General features: G+C 32.1%; 1 long non-coding RNA gene across 1 annotated transcript in view; it reads right to left on the bottom strand.

The window, feature by feature from the left end:
• Window positions 1–7,805: 7,805 nt before the first annotated feature.
• Window positions 7,806–10,544, bottom strand: part of LOC140696354 (uncharacterized) — a 96,702-nt gene continuing 93,963 nt past the window's right edge. The window contains exon 3 of the long non-coding RNA XR_012072562.1: window positions 7,806–8,203. This is a non-coding gene — a long non-coding RNA (uncharacterized lncRNA). The remainder of the gene's footprint in view (window positions 8,204–10,544) is intronic.

The raw sequence follows: 10,544 nt of genomic DNA, 5'->3' as shown, positions 1-10,544 counted from the left end.
CCCTTTCCTTCCATTAAGGTGCTATATCAAATGTTTCTCCTTCAGAAATGGTATCTGATATGAATATATATAAAATACAATATATAGTATATTGTATCTATATCCAACAAACTGTATTGGGGTTTTCAGCATTTCAGAAGGAGCAGCTTCATATCTGTTAATGAAAACTTTATTTCAGAAAGTCATACAATTAAGACTTTCTGAACACTAAAAGACAATCTAAATTTACCAAAAAAAAAGAGAACGAAGAATTGATTGAGTCGTTCTCCCTAGTTTGTAGGGTGACATTCCATGGGTCTCTGGGCCCCAACCAAGGTAAACTGAAATAAGGATTAACTGACTATTGCAAAGGCTAATTTACAGAAACCACATGAGGAGTTCCTGAGCACAGCCCAGATAACAAAAATATTATCCATGTTGTTTACAGTGGAGTTAGTCAGTTTATTAGTTGGAGTGCTTCATTATGTATAAAAGATGCCAGTGATAGTCTCCTAGTCAAAATAAACAGGCATAAAGTGTTCCATATATACAATTTGTGGTGAATAGTTACTTTGCTATTTATTTAATAATTGACCATAAATGGAGTCAAAGTGCAAAGGGAAAAACTAAAAAAGCAGTCCACTAAGGGCTTTTTGAAAGATTGATAAATAATGTGGAATCTCAATTAGGCTGTAGAAGGAATGCAGATATTAAAAATTTGGTCAAGAATCTAATTAGCTGGAGGTAATTAAACAGTCTCACACGGGGTCATTAATCTTTTCCACAGACCTTTGATGTTTTGCACACTGTCTCCTAGTCATTAATAAAATTCATAACACTCCACTTTGGGCTGTTTTATCATCATGTTTTTTCTCTGTAAGAGCATAGAGCAAGTGTCATTGTATCACAAGGGCCTTACTTTAGTTAATTTCTTTTCCTCCCCCCGTGCTTGTTAGGATTAACCATTTAATGATCCGAAAGGCAAAGGCACATTTAAACTTGCCCTTAACTTTAGTAAGTAATACAGTTTCATAATTTTGTCATCATTACTTTAAAAAAAAATGAGATCTCTATTGTTCCTATTCAAATGTTTCTTGGAAATGGTAAATTACATTTAGTTATCTGAAGATGTATACAGCTATATATTAAAGTTGTAGCTTCTCAAAAAGCAGAATAATTATTTAATTAAGGAAAACAGACTAAATGGAAATTGTGGAACACAAACTGTACGTTGAGCAAGAAAAGAGCAGAAGGTCATTTCAACAGTGCTTTTTATTCTGATAAGTTTCAAAGTAATACCATATTCAGAACTGGCTGGGTTATAAAAAGCGAGAAAACATGAAGATTGCATTTAGAAAATACAGTTCCTGTGATTGGGACAAAATATTTTATTCCTTTTCATAAATGCAGTATTTGCATATGTATTACTTTATTTCAGTCTTTTAACCAAATGCACTTCTGGGGGAAAAAAAAAAAACAGTGAAACCTGTTGTTTCACAGAATTGATTGCATTTGTAATAGAGCCTGTTACTCCAGAAGCCATTCTACCTGTCCCCTGGTAGACTATATTGAATTGGAAGAGAATGCTAAGAGAGATGAAGTAGATCTGAACATTTGACTGCAGGGACAATGCTCTCACAGTGATGGCATATAAGAATATATATGAAGTGAGTTACTCATCTCAGAACACCTGAAGACTTCACAAGCATTCATATGAGAAATTCACAGAAAGGAAGTCTGCAGAATATTAAACGAAAAAATGCTATGTTAATTAGTTGCTTCTGGTAAGAACATTTTCAAACTAAACAAAAAACAAAACTATAGTCATCTGCCTATTTAACAGAAAAATCTTCCTGGAAAAAAATTACTTTCTTTTGAATTTTAGGAATTGTTAGATATTAACTCAACTTCTGTTACTGTATTTTGTGTAAATGAAATCATGGCATACTTCCTTTTTTAAAAATAAATGTTCATCTTCCAAATAATTAGCATTGCTCTTTAAAAAAAATCATTTTTCTACCTAAACACATTATTTGCATGAAATTACATTCTATTTCTTGAAAATGTCGTAACTGTAACATTTTAATATCTATATACACCTTTATTTGTTTAAACAGCAGGAAAAAATAAATACATTTAGAAAAGAAAAATTTGTCATTAACATTATAAAGAGAAAGCTCACATGAAAGAAAAATGTCTGACTCCTCACTAACGGTGCATTATGTAAGATTGAGATACAATCCATTAGACATAATAGGAAGAGAGAAAACATCTCAACTTCACATACAAAAGGAATTGCTTAGAAAATCCATGTGAAATCCCCAATCAAAAATAGAAACACCCACTCACATTGATTAAAATTTAATAGTGATTTGACTAATCAGGATGTTTATTCTGAGCAATTACATAGTAAGGCTAATTGTTAAATTTGTACAGCTTTGTTATTCTCAATCCTCCAGTGACATAAATTTAAAACAGGTTGAAGTTAATGACTAAGAGAATGTAAATAAAATGGTTAAGTGTTTTAAAATATTACAGGGCTTAACACCATGCTGGAGTAACAAAAAAGGTTTCGATCACACTGTATCAGACTTCCTGTGATAGTCTGCACTTTTGTTTGTGGAGCAATCAGTTATCTTAGGTGAGGTCCTGAACTGGATATTTATTTTTAAAGATATAAAGTAACTTTAAACAACAGGAAAAGTATACATGGCATTTATTTGACACTGTATTTGCATACAACTTTAAATGGAGGAGTTTACTTTTTAAATAGGTATCCCTGTGCCTCTGTGTTTGTGTGAGTTCTAGGGATGTCATTTTTATTGGGTATATTTTATCCAGAAATACTGTCTGTCTTAAAGAAAAAAGTAAGAGTGGACCCCATATTAATGTAATTTATCATTATGTGGCAGATAAAAGCACCTATCTTAAAAGGCAGTTTTAAAACATAGTGATTTAACTGTAAATAAAAAGCTATGTGTTTAATAATAAATAGCACCAAAGTTGCATTTTCATGAGAAAACAGTTAAACTCCATAAATATTAAAGCATTTAGAAGTTTGTTGTTTTAATATTTAGGTGGCTTATATGCTATATTTGTATTAGCTAAATGGATATTAATGTCTGCTTAGAATTAACTGCTCAAAAATCTAGGAATATACTTAAATATTTTTGTTAAATTTATCTTTATCTCTACTGGTCCTAGAATTTTAATCTATTTCTTCAAGTAGAAAGGACCAGAAAACAAAAAAGGAGTTCAGTAGTATAAGTGAGGTTCAGTACCACCTCCCAATTTCCTGGTTAACTGTAAGGTCATTCCCTAAACAGCAGGGCATAGGGGAAATATACAATTCTGGAATCATTATATCATTTCCTGTCCTGTTTCCTGTCAACTGTTCCTGCCAGAAATGGCTAATAATGACCTATTTTCACCAAGCAATAGAAGAAGCTGAAGTCAGAATTATGCTGTAGAGTTAGATAGCTTTTCTAAATGTAGTTATAAAATCTGGACTAAAGAGGGCAGGAGATACTCTATAAAAAATCTACAGAGGCCCAAGAAAAAAAAAAATCTCTATGAGAAAATCAGGCATACATTTCAGTATATGATAAAGTGATTTATTTTCAATAAAATCTGTATAAATGCTTTAGTTGCTTTGATTCCTTGACTAACTGGAGTTTTAGCAATATTCGTAGGTATAAGCTTCCCTTGCACTGAGCATTCAGTTGACTTCACTGCATTTATATTGGATGTAAAAGTTTTAAAAACATTCCTTTAGACTGTAGTTTCTTTCTGGGTATATCAGAATAAGGAAATTAATAGTAGCCTATAACTAGGAAACATGTCTTTCACTTAGTATAAAATATGAGGTCTATTTTAATCTTTATTTCATCCTCAAACTTATCTTTTAAAACCTACGACAACACATACCACAAATGGATCTCTCTCCAAATTAATGTGGATTTCCATGATATACTAGCTGAACCGAATTTTAATCTGTTCAGTGCAAGTCCATGCCCTCCTCTTCCCTTTTTAAAATTTTATAAATCTGGCAAAATTAAGAACCTGAAATCAGTGTACATGCTGGGCTGATGAATGATAATGATCATGATTTGTGGGTAGGTATTCAAGAGAAATTGCCGAATAAGAAGACAAGGCATTGCTAACTTCGTCCTTGCATATATTCAAGTGACACACATTTTTATTTCAGTCTGTAGATATCTAGTTAATTTCACATCTCCAAAAACATTGTAGACATTTAGGTAATGAAGTAAACTGAAGAAATAGTTCTCTGAAAAAAAAAAAGTCATATTGTATTTTACATATGGTCAGTATTCAGTGTATTATTTTTTCCAGAATATTAATTTTTAACTTTTAAAAAATATATCCTTAGAGAAATGTTTAACAGTAATTGGGATAGTTTGTCTGACAATATTTTTCTAATCTAGTTTAACATAAAATATCACTTCTAATTATGTTGCATGAGAAACTAATTAAAATTCTGGTATCTGAATGTTATTTTACTAAGTAAACTTAAAACTTGAACAGCCAAAAAAAAAAAAAAGTGCTTAACCTTTAACAGGATGAATATTCAGGTAGCTGAAGACAGTCAAATATAAAGAATTTAACACTGAGTTTAAATGTCTGGGAAACTCAAATTGCTTTCATCTGGGACATGTTTTGTAATTTTCCACCTCTCAGAACATCAGAAGTAAATATTGGTCCTGTACGTTTGGATTCTTCTAAGCAGTGGACACTTCTCTTGGCAGACACTGAGGTAAACAGAGGCTAAACTTCTTTGCATTTTAGATGAATGCAAGACCCTGCCACCCCTCAAATCACAAGGACATAGTCTCTAGGCACATTTTCCCTCACTTGTAAATAACCCTTTTTTTTTAATACTGGATAAATGAATCTCAAATTCCTCCCTAATGTCTGTCATGTATTTTATTCTTCTGTCTTACAAAGACCAGATTTCTGGTTAGTTAGAGAATTAGGGGAAAGGACGCCATCTGTTACAGTGAAAAATAGCTTTCGGATAACCAGGAAAATAATCAATAAACTCATAGGCATAGGTAAATATCACTTTGCATTCATAATAAATTTCAAATATCTAACAATGAAAAGAGTATTTAATGCAACGTTTTTCCTAGTGTCTGTGGTCTGCATATTGTATTCTGTAAAACTTCCAAAATGAGATATTCAGAAAGTTCTACAGAATTAGTTAAAACATTCTCATAATAGCTATTGATCATAAAGTCTCAGAAATCTGTGACTCAGGCCTCTGAGTGGCATGTGGGTTATTCTGTTTACTTGCTGATGTCTAGGTTGTTTCTGAATAACCTGGAACTGAACCCTTCTAGATTTGAACTTAGAAAGTTTAGTATCAGATTTCACTCTTTTCCTTGTACTTAAATGAAGGTCTTTGCAGTAGTTATGCTTACTGCTTTAGGACCACATAAGGTACTTCATTATATGCAGTGCCCTCTTGAAATGTACAGAATTGTTTCACTTGCTAAAAGGACATTATTCTGGGTGTTGAAGTTTAATTTACTTCAGTGTTTATTGAGGGCCCACTCAGAAACTTTGAAGACAGTAAACTAATCTGTCAGAGTAAGCAAACAATTTTCCTTAAAATGCATGAATATAATCCCAGCAACTGTTTTTTAAATTTATTTTTACTGAAGTGTAGTTGATTTACAAGGTTGTATTAGTTTCAGATGTACAGCAAAGTGATTCAGTTATACATGATATATATATGTATTCTTTTTCATTCTTTTCCACTTAGGTTATTACATAATATTGAATATAATTCCCTGTGCTATACAGTAGGTCCTTGTTGTTTATGTGTTCTACATATAGTACTGTGTATATGTTAATCCCAAACTTCTAATTTATCTCTTCCTTGCTTTCCCCTTTGGTAACCATAAGTTTGTTTCTATGTCTGTGAGTCTATTTTGTTTGTAAATAAGTTCACTTGTATCATTTTTTATATAGAGTCCACATTTAAGTGATATAGGATATTTGTCCTTCTCTGACTTACTTCACTTAAAATGTTGATCTCTAGGTTCATCCATGTTGCTACTGATGACAGTATTTCATTAATTTTTATGACTGAGTAAAATTCCATTGTGTGTGTGTGTGATTATACACACATGTTCATGTATATATACCACATCATCTTTATCCATTTATCTGTCAGTGGGCACTGATGTTGTTTTCATGTCTTGGCTACTGTAAACAGTGCTGGTATGGACACAGGGTGCATGTAAATTTATGAATTACAGTTTTGTCTGGATATATGCCAAGGAATGGGATTGCTGGATCATATGATAAGTCTACTTTTAGTTTTTTAAGGAACCTCCATACTGTTCTCAATAGTGGCTACACCAATTTATACTCCTACCAACAGTGTAGGAGGGTTCCTTTTTCTCCACACACTCTCCAGCATTTATTATTTGTAAACTTTTTGATGATAGCCATTCTCACTGGTGTGAGATGATAGATACCTCACTGTAGTTTTGATTTGCATCTCTCTGATAGTGATGGTGAACATCTTTTCATGTGCCTCTTGACAGTCTGCATGTCTTCTTTGGAGAAATGTTTATTTAGATCTTCTGCCGACTTTTTGATTGGGTTGCCTTTTTGATATTAAGGTGTATGAGCTGTTTGTGTATTTTGGAAATTAATCCCTTGTCAGTCTCATTGTTTGCAAATCTTTTCTCCCATCCTGTAGGGTGTCTTTTCATTTTGTTTATGGTTTCCTTTGCTATGCAAAGCTTTTAAGTTCAATTTGGTCTCATTTGCATATTCTTGCTTTTATTTCTGTTACACTAGATGAAGACCCTGCCCTCACAAAAGAGAATACTGCTGTGATTTATGTCAGAGTGTTCTGCCTATGCTTTCCTCTAGGAGTTTTATAGTATTTAGTCTTATATTTAGGTCTTTAATCCATTTAGAGTTGATTTTTGTACATGATGTTATGGAATGTTCTTAATATCACCCTTTTATATGTAGCCGTTCAGTTCCCCAGCTTACTGAAGATACCCTCTTTTCTCCATTATATATTCTTACCTCATTTGTCATAGATTCATTGACTATAAGTGTGTGTGTTTATTTCTGGACTTTCTGTCCGGTTCCATTGATCTGTGTGTCTGTTTTTGTGTCAATATCATACTGTTTTGGTTACTGTAGCTTTGTGGTATAGTCTGAAGTCAGGGAGCATGATTCTTCCAGCTCTATTCTTCTTTCTCAAGATTATTTTAGCTATTCCATACAGATTTTAATATTTTTTGTTCCAGTTCTGTGAAAAATGCCACTGGTAATTTGATAGGAATTGCACTGAATCTGTATATTGCCTTGGATAGTATGGCCATTTTAACAATATTGATTCTTCCAATCCAAGAACATGGTGTACCTTTCCATTTGTTTATGTCATTTTCAATTTCTTTCATCAGTGTCTGTCTTGTAGTTTTCAGAGTACAAGTTTTTTGCCTCCCTAGGTAGATTTTATATCTAGGTATCTTACTTTTTTTCATGCAATGGTAAATTGGACTGTTCCCTTTATTTCTTTTTCTGATACTCTGTTGTCCAGCAACTACTGTTTTATAAGATATGGGGATAAGAGTCAGAGATGATACGGAAACTGCCTTTTTTTTTTTTTCCTAATTAGAAACCTAGAGGATAATTCCAGGATCACATCTTTAATGGTCCTGAATCTATAGTGGACAGGAACAACACGAAAGTTAGACAAATAATGCTACTTAAACTTTAGATTGTGGTTTTGAATAAAAACTATTAGCCTGAATTTTAACAAATGGTACATGATATAAGAGGGGAAGCATTAATCAGGTTGTTTTATTTTGCTTCATGAGAATTTACATTATATTTACCTTATAGATACAATAAAAATATACAATCCCTGCCAAATTGATTCTTAAACAGGTGTGACTATAAAGTAGTAATAATGATTTTTTTTTAAATAAAAGATACACAGATTTTACAAAGTTAAGACAGGGTTAACCTTCAATATAGGTATTTGAAGTATGCTTAGAACAGTCATGGGTTACAAAAAAAATGCATGTAAGTTCGTTTGTAAACATCTTCTGATCTCATTTGCCACTTTTTCTTTTGCTCTCTGTCACAAAGCAGTTTTGTCCCCAGTTATTCGGCATTATGAGATAAACGGATCTCAGATTTTAATCTTGTGGATGTCCAGTCTCTTTATCTGAAAGAAAATAACGCCCATTTTTGCAGTACACTTAAAATTAATGTCAGAAACTATAGTATAAGTATAAGGAAAGTACTAGAATATTTGAATAATAATAAGATAATTAGAGGAAAAAGTAAAACCACCCTTTTTAAGAAAGTAACAGATCTGTATATATGAAATTATAATTTATTATTTAGAATCAGTCACAATGATTTAGAGCCCTTTCTCACATATAGCTAATTTTCTTTGAATGGATTTGTACAAAAGTTGTGGACGGTTAACTCTGACACAAGGCTGAATTCAGCCCTCCTCGCATTGTCCTTTGCTCTTTCTTCAGGCAGTCAAGATCCACCATTAAGGCTCCACCAAAGAGGAGGAGCCAGTATCAACCCAGGAGGACAGTCAGTGAAACTATTTCTAGTTAAGGAGCAGGGAGTTGTGCTGTCAGCTAATTTTAGAATTTAAAATATAGCTTATTAATTTACAGTTTCTAAAACTCATGCATATTTTTCTATGTAAAGAATATTTAGACAGAAATTATAGTGTTTTATTTCTATCCAGTTCTTTTTGAAACCAGAGAAATGGTCAGTGCACCCCCTAATTGACTGAACTGATATAATTAATTTTAAAATGTTATTAAGGGGAGGTGACTCTTCATGTTAACATGAGAGGGCATTTGAATAAAAATAATAGCTTTTGATTTCATCTAAGCAACCTCCATCAGTAGTGTTTGCCATGGAGAACAATGGCAAGTGACCTCATTTTCCTCTCTTTTTGAAGATTTTTACTCTTGTTCTAAGTGTGTGCAACATATTTCAGAACATCCTTTCCCTTTAGATTTTTTTCATTTCACCTTTTCTTCTTCTTCTTCTTTTGACTGCCTTTCAATTTTCCCATGAACCGTGAACTTTAACTGACAATTTGAACTCCAATTCCATAAGACGACGACTCATTAATTTTATAATTGTGCTTAGAATACAGGAAAAGTTTGGGCCCAGGGAATTGTTCTAATTTCTTTTCATCCTGCTTTATGCTCATTCCTTTCAAAGCATATGCTTGAAATATGTCATGTAAAAACAACAAAACTAGAATTTAGTTGCTTCAGTCTTTTAAATTTATCATATATCTTTGTGGGAAGCAGTGGAATATACATGTTGGAGGTGTCTTAACAGCATCCGAGGAAAGCACAAAATTACTTGGTCTTAGTAGATTTGTTCTACATGGGGATCTGGGTTTATTTCATTTTTGACAATTATTAAAAAAATTAAAGGAGATTTATTTAGCAATTTACTATAATGTTTTTAAATAGAGTAGAAAAGTTTACATTTTAGCCATAATTCCTAAGGAAAAATAAGCTTTATTAAAATCATTCTGTATGTAAGGATTTATGTTCATCAAATTAATTTCCTGCTTTTTTATCATCAAATGACAGTTTAAATATGTGAAAATATTCTATAAATTTAAGGTCATTTCATGTAATAAAGTATTTTCAATTAATGGAATATTTTAATTAAGAAATATTTAGACTTTCAATTATATATGTAAGTGTGTGTGTATATATATATATATATTTAACCGAAGTATAAATACTGATTTACAATATTATATTAGTTTCTGATATAAACATAATTGGATATTTTTGTAGTGGGTTAAAACATACATTTAATGGCGAGAAAGTAATTGAGAAAAAAATCCCCCACTACATAGTTTTGTTCTTCTTTTAAAGATGTTGTAGTTTATATGCTCTATTGGAAATCCAGCCCTAATATCATACAAGAGTAAAGCATGTTACTAATAAGCATATGAAAATATTTCAGTGTGACCTCAAAGGTTATACAGCTCAGAAACAAAAGCCTAGGTTGCCACTAAACTAGCAATCTTTCATATGTTCCAAATGTTACATGTGGAGACATGAGTAATTGACCCTAAGTAATTATATGTAATAATTATATTCCCTGGAATATAAAATTTTGGACCTATTTGGGGGAAAATTTAAAAATTGGTCTACTTGAATGTTCTATCTTTTTGCTTGATTTTCTCTGTTGTGATATTTACTAATTTTTCCTGAATGTTACTATTTGGATGAAACATTGAATAAAACTCCCAATTTGTACCCGCTAAGCAAATATACTTGGTTCTGGGACAATCCAGGGTCAAATGGGCCAGGAATATTTGGAACAACAAAGTAATATAATTTTCATAGCTGCCCAGGAATTGGGAATAGTAGAGAGATAAGAGTATTTCTAAGAGATTAATCACAATATTGAACAATTGGTATGAAAACCTCACTGATGATCAGATTAGATCCTGGTATAGTCTGGCTGAAAACTCTTCAATTCTCAGAGGATTGGACAAC

Source organism: Vicugna pacos, chromosome 5, assembly GCF_048564905.1.
Source record: "Vicugna pacos chromosome 5, VicPac4, whole genome shotgun sequence".
In the NCBI taxonomy this organism is placed as follows: domain Eukaryota; kingdom Metazoa; phylum Chordata; class Mammalia; order Artiodactyla; family Camelidae; genus Vicugna; species Vicugna pacos.
Note: the sequence above shows the minus strand (reverse complement) of the source record. Positions and strands in the feature narration are given on the sequence as shown.